The sequence below is a fragment of the Wyeomyia smithii genome, chromosome 1, assembly GCF_029784165.1.
Source record: "Wyeomyia smithii strain HCP4-BCI-WySm-NY-G18 chromosome 1, ASM2978416v1, whole genome shotgun sequence".
NCBI classification, from domain to species: domain Eukaryota; kingdom Metazoa; phylum Arthropoda; class Insecta; order Diptera; family Culicidae; genus Wyeomyia; species Wyeomyia smithii.
The window spans coordinates 191085223-191102648 of record NC_073694.1 but is presented as its reverse complement, the minus strand read 5'-3'; the positions used below and the strand labels follow the sequence as shown (position 1 = coordinate 191102648).

General features: G+C 38.9%; 2 protein-coding genes across 4 annotated transcripts in view; one reads left to right on the top strand and one right to left on the bottom strand.

The window, feature by feature from the left end:
- Positions 1 to 17426, bottom strand: part of LOC129721151 (uncharacterized) — a 307031-nt gene that overhangs the window by 165812 nt on the left and 123793 nt on the right. The window contains exon 3 of one of the 2 annotated variants that reach the window (XM_055673369.1): positions 12633 to 12651. The gene's annotated coding sequence lies outside the window, so the exon portion shown is untranslated. Of the gene's footprint in view, positions 1 to 12632; positions 12654 to 17426 lie in introns of both variants that reach the window. The other variant, XM_055673378.1, reaches the window with a different exon arrangement.
- Positions 1 to 17426, top strand: part of LOC129721158 (autophagy-related protein 16-1) — a 260160-nt gene that overhangs the window by 178727 nt on the left and 64007 nt on the right. The gene's annotated exons all lie outside the window — the stretch shown is intronic.

Sequence of the window (17426 nt, the reverse complement as noted above, 5' to 3'; positions counted from 1 at the left end):
TTGAAAAAACACAAACAAGACGCTGCCGAATTTTACCTCGTCATGCTGGCGCTCATCAGCTAGTTGGTTGGGAACGATTTTATTATGGATGCTATCTTGTTGAAAACTTAAAATAAATTCTAGACTGAAATGCCTCCTCCTAGACCACCCCATTAGTAGTTACCCAAAGATTGGCCCCTAATCTTGCGATGAATCAGCCATTGAGATCATCATTAGCTTTTGATGTCCAATTTGAGTGCCTGCAGGCTTTCAAGAACAACTAGTCCATCTTGTAAACGATATTCTGATCGATCCATTATCACCGCCGCCGTCCGCTTTCTCGTTGCCGGCTACCGTTAAGACGAAGTTGCGGGCCTTTCTTGGTCATTAATTCTACTGCAACTCAATCGGGTTTCATAATGCACGGAACGTTTCCATTCTGTTTAGCATATACTATTAAGAGTGAACTTTTGCTGCTGCGCTATTCATCCCACAGCTGCCGCAAAGCCGGATTCCGTTCCATGGCTGGCAGGCTGACAGCACGGCGGTGAGAAGCTGTGAACAACAACCGTTGAACTGCTCCGCACTGACAGCTGACTGCTGCTGTTGCTGTTGCTGTTGCCGTCACGTTTTAGCCGGAGTGGCTCTGCGAAATGAGATCTTCTCGTGTTTGGTTCGATTAAAATTAAAGACCCCTGCCGCGACTGCGGCTCGCAACCGGCCCATAGCGTGCTACCGGGTGCTAAATCTGCGTCAGCTCTCGGGCGCTGTGAGTCCGAAACCGATGCTCGGAAAAATTAAATTAACCATAAAAATTTTGTTACTTTTTGGCTCAGTTAAAACCCAACAACCGAACGAAACCGGCTTCTCTCGGAGCAGGACCTGTCATGAGGATCTTGATTTTTATTGACACATCAGAAGTTCCTTGAACTTTCGTTTTCGACCGCTTTCGTGTTTTGCCGATTGATTTCGGTTTTGGGCTCGTAATCCAGTTTCGGCTAAGCAAAATGAAGCCAATCTGCATTTTTGTTTTCCCCTCCCTTTCCGGCCGATAGTTCGTTCGGGAAGCTGCAGACGTGACTAATTCAAAGTCCCGCAAGAAACGCCGGGTTTCCGCAGGCGTGAGGAGGATAATCGAATCGAAAATTGAGAATAATCAATTTGATAAATTCCATCACGCCCATTGGTTAGTTGTGCCACTTGCGCTTGCCCGAACCGAGAGACGGGGAACGGGAAACGGTATAGTGGCAACCACCTTATTAAAGCAGTTCACTTGGAAGATCGGGCAAGAGTGATCGACTGCATGATTGTTTAGGCTGCCGCCGCCGCCGCATCGAAACAGTGAACGGCAACAGTCGAAGCAGAAAGCGCCGCCGAGCGTAAAGATGATGAAACATGGGATTAGTTAATTCACAGTTAAGGCTCTAATGAAGAAATTATGTAAAGATGATCGGAACCACGAAAGGGAAGCAAAGAAAAGGTAGGATTAAGAGGAGTGGAGGGAAATCAGATCACTGAAGAACTTCTCGAAAAGAGCCTTCGGGCTATCAGGTTTTTGAAGGTTGCTATCGAAAAATTACGGCTACGTGGTGCATTTTGACTACCGCCCGTTGACGGCGGAATAGGATTTGGCTGTTCGAGTTCTAGTTTGACAAGCCGTAATTGGTTTTTGTTTATTTTATTTCACTAATGTGGAAAAAATATAGAAAGTGATCTCTCGGCGGCTGGTTGGGATTAACGTCATGAAATAATGATCACTAGAAGTAAAACCAGTTTCCCTGGATGTTACCGGTTATTAAAGAGATTTATCACCATCTGTTATGCCGCTGCCGACAGTAGTCTATGGTAAAAAAAACAGTGAAAAGTGAAACCCTCTAAGGGTTCTAGTGCGTACGATCTGAAAAATTCCGAGCAAGTCAAGATCGTATGTCTTTTTTATTGACTTCCTAATTAATTAGTTGCTGTCAGCAGCATTTCCAGATCACTCTTTATCTAGATGTCCTAGTATAAAGAAAGAAACTAACCTTGTGAAAAGTGAAGCAATAAATTTATATGCTTTCTAATAAGAATATATTATTCTCTAATAAGTTTGGCTTAGTAGCTTCATTTCTGTCTAGAATGTCAAATAATACCTCAGCGTTTGTATTCCAAAGCTTTGAAATTTTACGAATGCTATCAATTCCAGCAGTTCTTAAATTGTATCAAAGAATTCTGATGAGAAAACCTATTGGATTCCGATCACGCATACAATACGATGTTTTGTATAATATCTCAAGAATAACACTGATGTGACAAATAAATTGCCGAAAAAATACACCGTGAACTTTGTAGCCTGTGCGAGCTTAGTTATCGCATCCAATCGGTAATAACGGAAATATTTGGATTGAATCTCTTGGTGAGTGTAAGTGTCGCAATAACCTTAAAAATGTATCGCAAATCCTAAAACTCAAAGAGGACAAAAATAGTTGACACGACAGCCAGATTAACGTAGAGTTGCCTTATGTCAATGTTTTTTCTGCAATGGGCTAGGAAACATATTCGATTGGGCTCAATCAATTTGATGGTGTGGAGCGGAGAACTTCGGTTACAGTTTTCTTTAAATGCTCTCTTTTTTTAAATTATTAGTAATCTTGAAGAGGAGGTTTGTTTAATTGCCTTGAAGTCATTCGAAGTCATGATGTTGAAGGTTGCTGGAACACAGTTGTAAGTACACACTCGAAATTTATTGCCAGGTCTCGGTAATTTTTGCGGAGAACGGCACCACTGAGTGCTCGGTTAAAAAAATAATGACACATTTTTTCGTTAATCTCGGTTCAACCTAACTGAAGTTTCGGCATAAAATATTACCGAGCTATCACTACCGTGATTATGGATATTTTGTGTCGAAATTTCAATTAAGTGAACCGAGATTTACGAAAAAATGTGACAGCTGTCAATATTTTTTTAATCGAGCACTCAGTGGGGCCGTTCTCGGTAAAAACTACCGAGACCAGGCAATAAATTTTGAGTCTGTAGAGCACCACTTCACCGCCAAAAAACTGAACACCTCTTCACCGTAAATAGTAGGAAAGGGAAGGTGTTATCCAAAACACGTCCGCGTGGCGTATGTAGGACTATGATAGTTTTATACTTCAGAAAGTTAGCAGACAGAGTTGTAGCGATTTGGTTTGCTCTCCAATCTCGAAGCGAAAGTTACGAAGGTATTTATTGAATAAATCATACTAGCACTTTCACTTGGTAGATATTCGAATTTAAATAGCTTTTACTGACAACCAAGCATTTGAGCCTTTAGGGAGCTTGTTCATGAAGAGCCAGTGATGGATAACGTCACAGCTGCCAGATAAAAGGTTGCATTAGCAACAGTGCGCTCAGTATAGTTTTCTAGCTAAGAAACTGACCTGGCGAATACGAATATATTTGGAACTGACGGCGTCATTAAACAAACTCAAATTAGGTGAGAAGGACTGCAGTCCTGAATGAAATTTAACACATTTGAAACACGAGTTTGTTCCAAAAACTGGCACTTTTTATCAGTATTCGCAACGTTTTAGCGAGTGGCAATTTTTTTTAAAACTATTTCACAATCAAATGATTTTGGGGCGCTAAACAACGCCATTGGTGTGTCATAATAGTGATACCCGGCAAGTTTTTTCATTGTTCTTGCGATTATCCTCGTGATCTTATTATCACGGCAACATTCCTAACACTTTAGCAGCTACTAAGAATTCCAGATCGGCCGTCAAATAGACGGATGCTCCTGCATCAACGTGCTTACTCATTTCCTGTGAGCTGCGGACGATATCGTCTGGTACCATTCAAGAAATAGAAATGAAGATGAAATTTCTGTTTGCTACCTTTTACCTCTTAGAGGAGCGTGTGCCGAGTACACAAAGGGAAAACATTAAAAATACTTGTCGCAAAATCATTTACAAGCAGTCAATTCGTTTGTACATTTTAGTGCCCGCTTGGTCTTGTTTTTAGCTCTGATTGGTCGAAATTTACGTTCGACAAGACTCTACATTTTTGAATAATCCAATAACTAGCATCACAAAATTAATTTTGTTTTCCCGTTTTGGTGGATGCATATCTAATTTTTCACGACAGCAAGAATGATGGGAAATTCGTTGGGAATTGACTGAGTTACAAGCATTTCAGTTTTTCATGTTGCACCCTTATAATGTTGCCGTAGGACGTAATTCTACGTCATAAAGCTGCGGGTAGTAGAACAACTAAACAGAATCGTCTGCACATTTTTTCTCGTACAGTTGTCTAGAGTTCGTATGCAGATTTTCGTTTACGAACCTGCAGATTTTGTTAAAGTCTATTAAATATGCGCGAATTTTGCCTGTCAAGCACCATCTGCTTAGTTTCATTTTTTGTTCTCTTTAGTATTTTTCAAAAACATCTGGTACCTCTGATGAAAACACAGTTGTTATTGATTTGGTTGAAAATAATTATATGCCGCATACTTCTGCGGGCCAAGTTAAAGTTGTTTATAGGGGCCACTTCCGTATGGTCATGATTTTACTTGAAACACACTGACGTTTCACATAGTGTTGTGCGAACAGTGAAGCCAGTACCTGCTGGAAACGAGATATTGTTTGATGTCGCAATAATCTGAATATTTCTCAATGCGTTTCAATAGAACATTTGATAAGCTATGAATGTCGCTTATCAACAGTTAATTGCAATTACATCCTCCAATGGAACCAATGCTATCAAATAGAAGTATGTTGAGTCATTCCAGCAAGTAAAATTTTACAAAACGATAAAAAACTCATTTTAGTGTCGACCTTTGTAACCTGAAAAAACTGAATAACAGATCAATTAATTGATCGCTATCTTCTTTCGCTTCCGATAATGATTCTCTCGCGATTCTTTTCTTTCGCATTCACACTTCTTTTCCATCATGAGAGATTTAGTTATCGGAGCTATCGTAAATTATTCAATTCACGTTAGGAAATGAGCTAGCTCAGCGAATCTTCAAAGTTGTTCACTCACGGCAATGGCATCGTACGATAATTGTCACAACCGACTGATAGACGAAGTTGACTCGAACGCTGAGAAAGATCGAATGTTTATCGCCGAACACCAACATTGCTTGCATGTATCTAAATCAAACGATTCCGAGTAAACATTACACCTCTTCTGAACAATAGACCTATTTACGTACGCATGTGTTAGTGTGTGTCATTGAGGAAAATATTTATAAATCGCTGTTTTGTTTGAAATGCTAACTGGACAAATAGTTAGTTGAACACTTATTATAAGTTCTAAACTCGTTTCTGAATAAATTTTTCATTCGTGATCATGAATCGGAAAAAGCTGCTAAACATAACCGACCAAAAATGGTAAAAAGGGATAAAAAGTCGAAGCAACGAGATGCGATGATTTACAGTTTGGTGGAAACAAAAGCAATTCTACACGGGTTTACACGTTCACTAGTGTGCGTAGGTGAAAAGTCACTTATCTCTATACTGAGCGATACATTTTGTATGCGCGAAGAGGTTTTTGGTAAACTTATGCTCGATATGTTTACATTTTCATTTTCATGAAAGAAATTTTTGACGTAGAATACGTCTTACTTCAAAAGCATGCCATGATTGCAGTCATTGATATCTCGTTGGATAGATAATAAATTTTTGAAAAAAAAATCATAGAAAAGAGGTTAAAATTCATAGCCAATTGGATTACACAGTGCACCAAATATTCACTTTTTTCTGCTCTATGTATGATTTTTTTAATGTATTTTGAGGCAAAAACTAATTTCCCCCAGTTTGGACCCATTTCACCTTACGGGGTAACAATGGCGCCATTTTGAATTTTTAAGAAATCGGAAATTTCCGATGTTTTTTCCTTAAAACCTTAAAAAAAGGAAATCCGTTGGAAACTGATCTTAAATCTGACAAAAACTGAGCTCAAAACGGTGATTCTGCGAAAACGGGTTTCCCACAAAGCAAAATTATATCGAGTAGGGTATCGAACGTCTTCGTCAGTGGTTTTCTTCGGCAGTTTTTTTGCAGCAATCGTATGCAGAAAGGGGCCGAAAAAAACCACTGACGAAGACGTTCGATACCCTATGTATAGTATTAATGGTAATGGTAATGCGCTAATATCTAAAAGTGAAAGTCAAGTTATGTATTATATTGAGTAAAAAAGTATCAGAAATCGATTGGTAGATGTCTGATCCACGTAAAATGTCAGCAACGTGTCGGTTTTGCCCCGATTCTCCTACAATACTAAAATAGGTTTATCTCGACGTTAAATTAACCCTCTAATGCTCAAGTTTTTTTTAAGACCGACCTCGGTTAAATCACTATGAATATTATTAACATTTTTTAAGTATTTATTAAAACTTTTAAGAGGTTCAACTGAAACGTGTCTAAAGACAGCACTGGGCACTAGAGGGTTACCTTATTTGAAATCTGTTTAATGTAATATCAAGAGTGTAAGCGATACTCAAAGATACAATAACAATTTGGCTTCACCTGATCCTCCCCCTTTTGCGGGGAGGCGGTCTCATTTTTGGCAAGAACCGGTCAAAACATACAAATTATGCTTTAGCTATGGGACAGAATCATTGGGTGATTGGGGCACAGTCGACACTAAAGTGTACAAACGATTTGTTGTTACTTTGAGTTCGCTCGTGTGCATAACGACACGTCCACAGGAAGTATGATTGTCATTACCCGATCAGAAAGAAAAAAACAAAAATGTAGCAGAAGTTGTTAGTTTGTTATGAGAGAAACCTTTCAGGTTGTGTTTCCAATTTGATCCCGTTAGGTGTTAAAATAACAAAAATTTTAACAAAAAATATTCTACTAGTATCTAATTCATATCAAACTTTGTAACTAAGGTATCCGCTTTCTAGCAAATAAGATGGCATGTAGAACAGTATAATAACAAACCTTGTTAGAAACAACACTTTTTGCTGGAGACGAAAAATTTGTAGGAATTATTTCAGAACAACTTCATTTCAGGATTTGTTATCGTAACTCATTTAGATTCAATTTTGTTTTCAAAAGTATATGGGAAAATATAAAATTGTATCAAAATATTTTATTTGTATCTCCTGTTGATAGAATTTTGTTACTTTTTAGTTATGCTCTTCTGATCGGGTAGTCACATAAAAAAGCTGTGATAGTTTAGTCTTCGTTGTGATTCACTGAAAACTCGTTGTGATTCACTGAAAACCGGATCGACCAGCAGCAAGCAGACTTTCCGCAGCGCAACAGGCGACGATTCTATGGTTGCATGGTTTTTGGTGCAACACACGATCATTTGAATCCAGTATTCCGCAGCGGAGGGCGCCTTGTTTTTAAGCGTACCAAAATTAGCAGCAATTTTTCCGAGTTTTGTAGTCGCTTTAATCTAGCTGGTAAATTTGTATTACACATAATAAACAACCCAATAACAACAACAAACAAATTTCAAACATAATTCAGGCAAGCTCGATAGTTAAAACATGGTCGCATTTAGTGAAAACCAATTTTAACGTCACTTTCTCATGGCCTGAAATGATTGTAGAACTGGATATTTCAAAATTTTCAAGCTAAGAAAATCCAGCATCGCTTCAAGAACGTATTTGTGGCCTTGAGGGAGGCTTACTGTGCTTGGCTGGGGAAACGAAACAATTCACTCTGAGCTAGTGTGTAGTGCATGCTCGTCTTTTCTCCTCAGTAAACCTCTAGAGTGCAGTAGAACATCTGCGAAAACAACTGCTCTCACACTAAAGAGCAAATCAAAGCACATGCTAGAAGAGGACGACAGACGATTTTTATCTGGTGAGCTTCCTGAAAGCACTGCGGTGAAATCTGAAATCTCTCTCTTGCGAGACAATGAACTATGGTGTACTTTCTCACACGTATGGACATCACACACAATAATTACACAGCAGAGCTATCTGCGGTGCGTTTTACAGTTTGCTTCTTGAGCATGGCAGAAGAGGAAAACAGATTGGGAGAAAAAAAATAGACTGCGTTGCTCGTGCCGGTCGAGTTTACCCTGGTCGAATTCGTTTCCGCGGAGTAGCTATACGAGGACTACACTTTTGCCCGGTAGGTTTTTTTTCGCATTCCAGACTACTCGCCAGTGTACTCTGTGGTGTACTTCTGCGATTTCTCTGTAGAGTGATTCACTACTCTTGTTTCTATCAGATGTGGGGTGAGCCGGAAGTGTTTTTGTCACTCTGTAAGTTGGTTGAGACTCTTTGGAGTGGAGAAAGAAGGCAGTGTGGTGAAAGCATTTGCTACACGCAGGCACATACTGAAAGGGAAGTGCGCGGTGAGTTTTTGCTCCGCTCTTTCCACATACTGAGGAGAATGACAAGCATGGTGTAGTGTAATAGCTTTAGCTTCGGTTCCAGCGTACTTAGCCAGTAATAGTACGGGAGGCTATACTTGGCTGCTCTGCCGCTTGTCCGTGACCCGCTTGTGTTCTCGATGTAATCCTAATGACGAGTTTGTTGCTGGAAAACTAATGCATTTCTCATGCATCTTTCGTCTTTATACCTGAAAAAAAAAACGCACAGCGCAGCCCAACCTTTTTTTACTTTATTCCTTCATATTTTGCGCGTTGCCCCGCCCGCTCCATTGCGCACTATCTTTCACGCGATCCGGTTAGTGTTTCTCGTGATTACGGTTTTACTACGGGTGTGGTAAACGTAGAAGAAGACGCACAACAAGTCCTAATAATGCCACGGCCTGTACCCATAAACTAGGTGGGTTGGTACAGGAGTACCTATCGAGCTGGTGGCTGTGATGAATAATACTACACTTATGAAAATATTTTTTGCAAGATTGGTCAGTTAAGAATGAATTGTAAACAATATGGTCTACTGATGTTTGATTACAAATAAAATAAAATTAAATTAAAATGTACATTGCTGGGGAAATGTTGAAATTGACGTGGAACGCAGCTAGAGATAATAGAACTTGAATCATTCTGCATGTGGCAATTCGCAATGACGAGAAACTGAACGAGCTTCTATCCGGCAGTACTAATCGCCTAGAGTAATGTTCTTCCGAATATCCAAGCTGTTCTGCCTTAGAAGAAAACGAGAAAAAAGGCATAATTCGATTGATTCACAGCTCTGTAGAAAATTAACCCAACCGTCCTTCTAGGGACAATCACTCGCTTTCAATTTAAGCAGATATTGAATTTTTCTGATCACTGTACTATACAGTACAGGTAGCAAAATCAACGCAATTCTTGAAATTATCCACTTAATACCAAACTCACGAGCAATTGTGTTGTATAACAGCTCAATAAGCTGAAGTTCAGCCGAAATCCGTTTAATAGCAGCTTTACAAGCTGTAAATCAACAAAATTGTTTGTCGAGATATGCGGTCGTGTCGTGGATACAACCTCCTACTATTTTTTGCAGACTAATTAAGGAGACGTTGTTCAGCTATAAAAAAATACTGTTAAAGTTGCTTTTTAGTCGCAATTGAAAGGCTCTTCTCATCAACTTTTTTTAAATATTCAAGCGTACGTTGCGCAAATGTTAACAGTGTCATTTTTAAAACGCAGAATTCTTTTTCTTAATCGCTTGAGGTGAAACAGTGTCAAAGCCACAAATTGCCTTCATCGCAGCAAACATAAAATAGCGTTTTCACAGGTGACGCATTAACTATTACCGAGTCTTGTGCCTTTGAAAATTCGAAGTGGTGGCTCGAGGTCGGCCATTTGTGTTGTAAATGTAAAAAATTAGAAATATAGATAAATGAAGAAAGTGTGGATTGTTACCTACTAATTTTTCTCCGGAAACGACTACGAAAGCAGAGGGTTATAGCTTCAAAATGAACGCAATATTAACGTAGGGCTAAGAAAATGGTCATGCCAAATTTTTCAATGACATTAGTGGTGGCGCTAAAAAGGACCGTTTTTATTATTTATCTGGAAGAAAACGACAATTATCGCTTATAAAACAATAAAATTCGATTCCAAGATTGGTTATATTCTGCCGAAAAAAGCAGAAGCTGCATACAAAAATTCATTCAATTTCATTCAAACAGTTAATCGTTTTGAGTAAGACGATTTGTGTATTGAATCCTCTGGAGCTCTGGATGTCACGAAATGAATTTGGTTTCTCTCCCCACAGGCGAACTGTAGTGTCGCGTTACTGAGAGCGCTTCGCTCTAACACTTTGCATCTCATGGCTGCCATCACGGAATGAGAGACTGCTTTTTGCACACATTATTTATGGAATGGAAAGTCATAGTGGTACATCGCATCATTGGTTTCTTGTTGTGTTACATCCTTGATTCCTTGTGGGGAGTATTCAGGGGCAAATATAGAGCCACATTTGCCACATGTTAATGTAATAGAAGTTATTCAACTATTAAGTTTTTCGAACTGTAGAGCGGGAGTTCCATTTTAGCTAATAAATCAAAATGTTAACCAATTTTATGTGAGAAAACATTTAAATGCCTCTGAAATAGTACTACTTGTGAACATTTTTGCCTGGAGTGGAGAACGTTACTTCTTGAATTCATTCAAACATGTAAAAGTTATAGAATAGAAAATTTTCTTAGCTTTCAATTGAATTTAATAGATTTGCTCTATGTGGTATACACATAAAGTTACAGCCACTTTATGGAAGAGTATTCGAAAACCTGAAAGTTGAATAACTGCTTCACTCTACAGAGCCAACTTCCTCTAGCAAATATTACAAGTTGATATTCCTTAGAGAGACCTCAACCCCTCTCCCCCTGGCCAGTTTTATTGTTAGAGGGACTTTTCACCAAGGGAAAATACTTATCGAAACCTCGTTCTTTTTGCCAATACCGTGCTACAATCATAAATTCCTGAAGAGGGCTGTATAACCTCTGAGCAGTTTTATTATGAGAAAGACTGATATTCCGTTCAGAGGAAAGCGTCTCATAGAAGCCTTGTTCTTACTGCCAATATCGCGCCATATTTTCAACTCTTGTATGTTTCTCTGACCAGTTTTTTAATAAGAAAGACTCATTTTGTCAAAAGGAAAGTCATCAGAGGTACTGTAGAGATCAATATAAAGGAGAGGTATGTGGTGGAGAACCTGAGAATAAACTCTACTCAAACTCCGTACTTTGATTTATTTTTCTGACAAGGAATTTAAACCAAGGTTTGATTATATTCTGCAGAAAATGTAGAATTCTAATGAGAGAAATCATTCAACTTGTCTTCAAAAATTCCATCGTTTTAAGAGAGTTGGTTGATTTGTTACTTTGTTCAGCACTGAACACATTTATCCGAACAATGAATCGAAACTCTTCTGTCCTTGCCATCTGGACTTCTCCTCAAAAGAATCTCGTTTTTTTTTTTCGATTGCAAAGCAATCTGAATGCTATGAAAAATCTTAAACCTTTCGTCTGAGCGAGTATTTCACTCAACGCTCAACAATCAATCTCCCTGTCAGCCTAATCGCGTCCATAATTGGCTGCTCTATAACGGCAACTGATTCGGGGTGATGAATGCTCGCGATGATCATTCGCAAAATTGATAACTTCATCGAGTTTGACTGACGTTATTGGTGTATAGTAGTTCGATCAGTCCGATTGATGACCACGGTGGGACACCCGAATCGCTCGATTGTGCATTCCATTTCGATCAAATCATTCAAAGTAAAGTAAAGCAAACTAATCTGATCGACCACAAACTTTTAACATCAATCAACTCCAGCGTTTTTGTGTGGGGCGAGAAATGTCAGCCATTATCCTTCGCTTCATTATGCTCCGGTCACCTAGAACTGGGGAATGTTTTGTGTACCGTCTTCATGTCTATCTACTGAATATATCCGTCAGAGTTTACTGCTGTGCAAAATTTTGTTTCTAAAAAAAATGTAATCATTGTATGAAAGCGCACGCGAACGCGCCCAGCTGTGGGGTTAAAGAAAACACCACTGAAGGGAGCGGAAAAGTGTGTGAGAGCTTGATCAATAACATTTTACGGGCCTGTAATTGCTTATGCCTACCGCACCGAGATCGTCCAAAACCGGACTGAAGATTGAACTTTTACTTTGGAAGTCCATTGCACGGGGCCCAATCGGTGGTTCGGGTTTAAACGGAATATTTTCACTAATGCTGGCTGATTTCGCGGTATAGCTAGTCTGAATACGATTTGATTATAGTTATTATGGTTACCCGTCTTCCTAGCCGCTTGTTTATTTGTGTATATACACACCACATCAAACACAAGAAAACACAGGAAGAAGCTGAAAACCTAGCGCTTCTCCCTGCGGCGGCAGCCGGGAAATATTGTTACTGAGCATTGAACTTTATTTTTACGTTTGGGGTAATAGAAAACCAGAAAACACAACGCTGGGAAGCTATCGGAGCAATTGCTGTGATCCGGATTCCCGACGAGCGAGCAGTACGTCACTGCGGGAGGTCGAACGAACGTTCCGGGGCCGGATGAGCGTATCTTCATCAATCATCGTGTGTTCGTCATGTTGGATCTAGCTTTCGCTATGGGACTCTATGGGCATCCGCAGTATAAACTGACACAAACGCAGCCGATGACGCGACATGACGTGGCGCGACGTTACGGTTGCAGTCCGAACATTAACAGCAAGATTTACTGAACGGGACGGTTGAAAGATTGGGCAGTTTGATTTAATCGAGTTGACCGAGACGCGTCTCTGTTGTCGCTGCCGTTGATAGGAAACTTACCTTTTATAGCTGAAGTACTCTGAAACATGGAAAAAGGAGAAAAATAAACGGTTAGTAATTCAATATGTAGTTAATCTTTAGTGGTAGTAAAACCGTTTGTTATTTGTGTCGTTTTATTATCATAAACGAGAGGAGAGTCTCCCCAGCTAGACGCAAAACCGTCGAAATTATCTGTTTATTGTGTGGACTACTTGCAAGTCGAATTAGACAGTAATTGCTTCAATAGAACCGCTTCTAATATAAACAATATTAAGAGTAATGAAATTTGAAATGATTACGTTCCGCACTTATAACTTTTTAATCTGCGTTGCAGGTTTTATCATAGTTAATGTAGTTCTACGATGTTCTTTTATTGGGAGAAAGTTATAGAAAATTCCGAAAAAAACTGGGAATTTAATAAACGAATTACGAAATTCCGAAAGCTGTGTAAAAAACCCGCAAGAATTCTGAAATTTTCGTAAAAATAAAACGTCGTAAGAACGAATTAGTATACTGCGATTGAAAGGCGTATCTTTTTGATGTCTGTGTTAGAAAATGTTAATGAACAGGCTGCATCAGGTTACATAAAAAAATTCTGTTTAATTCTTGTTTAATTCTTGTTCTTGTTTTCAAATGTAAATGAAGTACGATCGAAGAGATTTTAATTTAAATAACAAATATCAATAGCAATTTCTTGCCCATCGCTGCATCCATCGATATCACGTGCAAAAAAAAAACAGTGTTACATCCTCACTTTAAGTGGTCAACTGGCACAGAAAAGCTTGAGCCTCATCGTAATCGGATAATCAACGGATTTTAATCACTCGAGTGCAGTTTATGTTTGCAGGCTACTCCCCGAGCAAAAAGGCAGAGCACTTACGTGCACTTTTGAAAGAGTTCGTGATTTAACCCCCTAGCCAAGATTAGATTATGCTGGGAAATTAACGCGGAGAGACATCAACCGAAGAAGTGGTACTTTTATGCCCTCACATAAAATTATCACCGGCCAACATCAATTTCAGCTAGATACCCTTTTATGATTCAATCCACTCAAACCAGACGAAACGGAAGACGGCTCACGGGCATGAGTTGTATAATTTTCAGTCTATAGATGGATTGTTTATTTCTGCTCTATTCGATCATCTCAAATATTGGGTACCTGGAGCATCCAATCCGCCCTCTCTCGGTTTAATCTACGTTATCTTTCAAACGAGAAAACAAATCGGTTGCTGTAAATCCATGAAGCAATCCACGATAGCAAACTCGGTGACCTAATAACTGCGCAACTGTCACGATTTAATGAGCCCACAAAGAGAAGGAGGGCGTAAAATCCAGCTCTAATTTACCCCGTTGTAACAGTGAATGAATGTCTACACCCCGCCAGAACTAGGCCATCAAGAAATAAATGAAGTGATTATTTTTGCACGCTTTAAAGCTCGAAAAAATCACGATCGTGTTCGGTAGCACCGTTGGCTTCTAATTCTATCTCCATCTAGCGACTTGTGCCTCTGATAATCACCTCCTCTGCTAACTGTTATTGTTTTTCTGTCTCTCTTTTTTTGTTTCAGGTAAGTTCAAACATCGCAGGTTACCGGGGCGCGTGTTGTCGGGTGCTACCGTGCGATACGAATATCGGTGGCACTTCTCTCGTGAGCGGCGTCAAACTGACAGATGGGCTGATTTACGCGAGGACTGCCTCCGTTCTGTTGCGACGGCTTGTTATCGCACCGTAAAGATCACTGCTAGTCTCTATTGGATCGTTAAGGTTTTATTGGTAAGAAATGAAAAGCTGCACGAAGGTCGCAGACTGGTGGCGTACCCCAACACGTAAATCAACAACGTCCAGCAGCAGCAAGCGACCGGCTGCTCTGAAAACCTGGCTGCTAGAGGAATGGGACTAGACCGTGACTATCGCCACACTCTGGGGCATTGTTAGGCTGCGATTTATTATCGATCACTGCTCGGTTATCCTTACGTTGAAAGATGGAGAAAATGTGGCTTCCACTGGCGTGAAACGCAACAGAATTGGCAGCGACATGTTCCTTGCCAAGAGGTTTTTTTTTCTATTTTTATAAAAATATTTCCTGCGGTTTCTAAGCAAAACAGGTGGAGAGAGAAGGTTAGCTGAGACGCCTGAGTCTAAGAGAAAGTTTACTTAAAATGGTGAAGAACATATTATTATCATTGGATGTTTAATCTTATAGTAATATCCAAAAAAGTATTAACTTTTAATGTTTTCAATTCGACTACGTTACGTGCGGAGACGAAGAGAAAACAAATATAACCTTTCATAAAAATCAAATATGTTTCAAATTTCAGCAATTTCAGGGCGATTTGTCGTGAAATTGTACCAATGTAGCTCAGTAATTTTTGTTATTATTTCATTAATCGTTACTGTGAGTTTACTTTTCACAATTAGGGATAATGGGAAAAATATTACCTACATGTGATTAAAAAAATTTCTTTTTGTTGATGTTCAAATTTTATTTTTTCTATTATCAACAGAATGGCTTGAGCAGATTAAAAACCCAACTAAATTACAGTTATGATATCCCTAGTAGTAATTTAAGTTTCATGTCCAATTCTGCAAAACGACTATTAAAACTAGAATTACTGCTGCGAGTTTTTTTAACGGTCAAGCTCCATACCTGCCAAGATTATTAAAACAATCTGAAGAATTACAATCACGGCAACTATTTTTCAGCGTTTTTGCATGAAAGTGAAAATAGGCCACCATAAACGTTCGAGTCATTATGAAACGGAAATATTTCACTATCATGCAATGTTCATTCTCTCTTCGTTTTTTTATTTGTAAAAAAGGAAAGTCAAGTCATTCGTCAGTCGCAGCAATGACGCCAGATTGGAAGACATAACCTCAATTTGATGACATCTGACCAGTTGAGCAATTTTACGAAAAATGTACCAGTTTTATTATATTTTTTTAACTGTCATTTTTTGATTTCGCTGAAACTTTGCACTGATTTTTGTATGGGGAAAAGATGCCATTTTGTGATATTGTTTTTTTTTTTTTAAATCACGACTCGTTTTTGAGAAGCTATGTAAAAAAAACTAAAACGATTTATTTGTTTGTTATAACGTCTTCAGCTAAATTGTGGACAGTAATTTTGTTCTTCCAGAAGAAACAGAACAGTAATTAAAAAAATCTAAACCATGCTAAACATATTCTGTATCATTAATTTAGTTTTTTCACGATTCACGAATTAATTTTACAGAAATATGACAGCTGTCAGTTATTTTCTCTCCGCTTTAAACAAAGATGAATAAGCTATATTTTACACAAAAAAATAGTAGGCACTAGGTGTAATACAGGGTGCGCCAACAAAATTGCAACAAAAATGCAAGGTCGGTTTTCGGGTTGATTTTCGTTGGGCTCAGAAATCGAATAACAATCAAAACTGGACCTTCATGCAATGCGGTGTCCCGGCTCACAGGAAAAGACCGTTCAAGACTGGTACAAGTCCAACTTTCCTTCTGTCTTCTCCTTCTGTGTGAAGGACTTCTCGATTTGGGGGATGTTAGAAGCAAAGGCTAGCACACGAAAACACACGAGACAAAAAGTCTTTGCCTAATTTGCTGGAAGAAAATTCCTCAAAATTAAATTCGGTCCGCCGTTGAGTCTTAACCTGAGCGTCTCCGAGCTGTCATCAGAGCTAAAGGAGGACAAATTCAATATTTAATCAAATTATTTCTATCTCAAAAGTTTTATCTTACTTGTCAAAAACATGGTAAACGGTCCTCTCTTTCTTGTTGTAACAATCATGGCGCACCCTCCAACTAGTCCCGATGTTTGATTTATGTCAGTGAAAATCCGGGATATCAAGTTTTGGGATTATTTCCCGCGCCGAGTGTTTATTAGTGATAAAAAATATTTCGAACATCTAAACGGTTTGTTTAATTGATATAGTGTCTTCGGCAAAGTTGTAGATAATAATTTCGTCCTTCCAAAAATAATACGCGTTGAGCAATTCTAGCTGAAACTAGGTGGCCACTAGGTGCATAAGATATAAATGCACATACTTATTAGAAATAGAGAAAACATGGTAATGCCATTCTTGTTTGATCGAATTTGATGACCCATGAATGTGAAATATTTTCTAGAAAAGTAGAAAGTTAAGCGATTCTTCATGCTTTGTTTATTAGCTAAATCGCTGAAAGTCGGTTATGGAGAAAAGAGGAATAATCAATTGATAGGTTAACACTGATACTCATCTAATTTAGCAATTGCATCTTAGGCGTCGTACACAAATTACGTAACGCTAAAAACCTAAAAATTTCGTTACGCTGGACAACCTGTCCCCCCTCCAAATTTGCAATTTTGAGCAAACATCACAGTTAGTTACGTAACGATCTCAGCTAACCCTCCTCCTCTCCCCCCCCCCCCCTTCATGCGTTGCGTAATTTGTGTACGAAGCCATAAAGCATTTTTTTCCAAGCTTTCTAATGCTCGTTTTCGATTGAAAATCGGTTGTTGCGAACACGGTCAAAATTGCATTTTTCTTATAAAAACCAAGATGGCAGCCAAAATTCTGATCACTCCAAATGAAAGTTCTATCATTTTTTTTACAGAAGTGCTACTGGTTATAGGTTCCATAACAATATAGCTTATCTAGATAGCGCGACATCTCCAGGTTCGCAGGTAATTTTTTTGGCCTCCGGGCGGCCAAGAGAAGACCTTTCAGGATGTTACCACAGAGTTGCAGTGAAAACATGTTCGATTATTTTTCAGTATTTCACATTTTATTATTCTGAGCTTTGTTGTGTGAACTGTGATTTTGTAAATTCGGTTTGTACAGT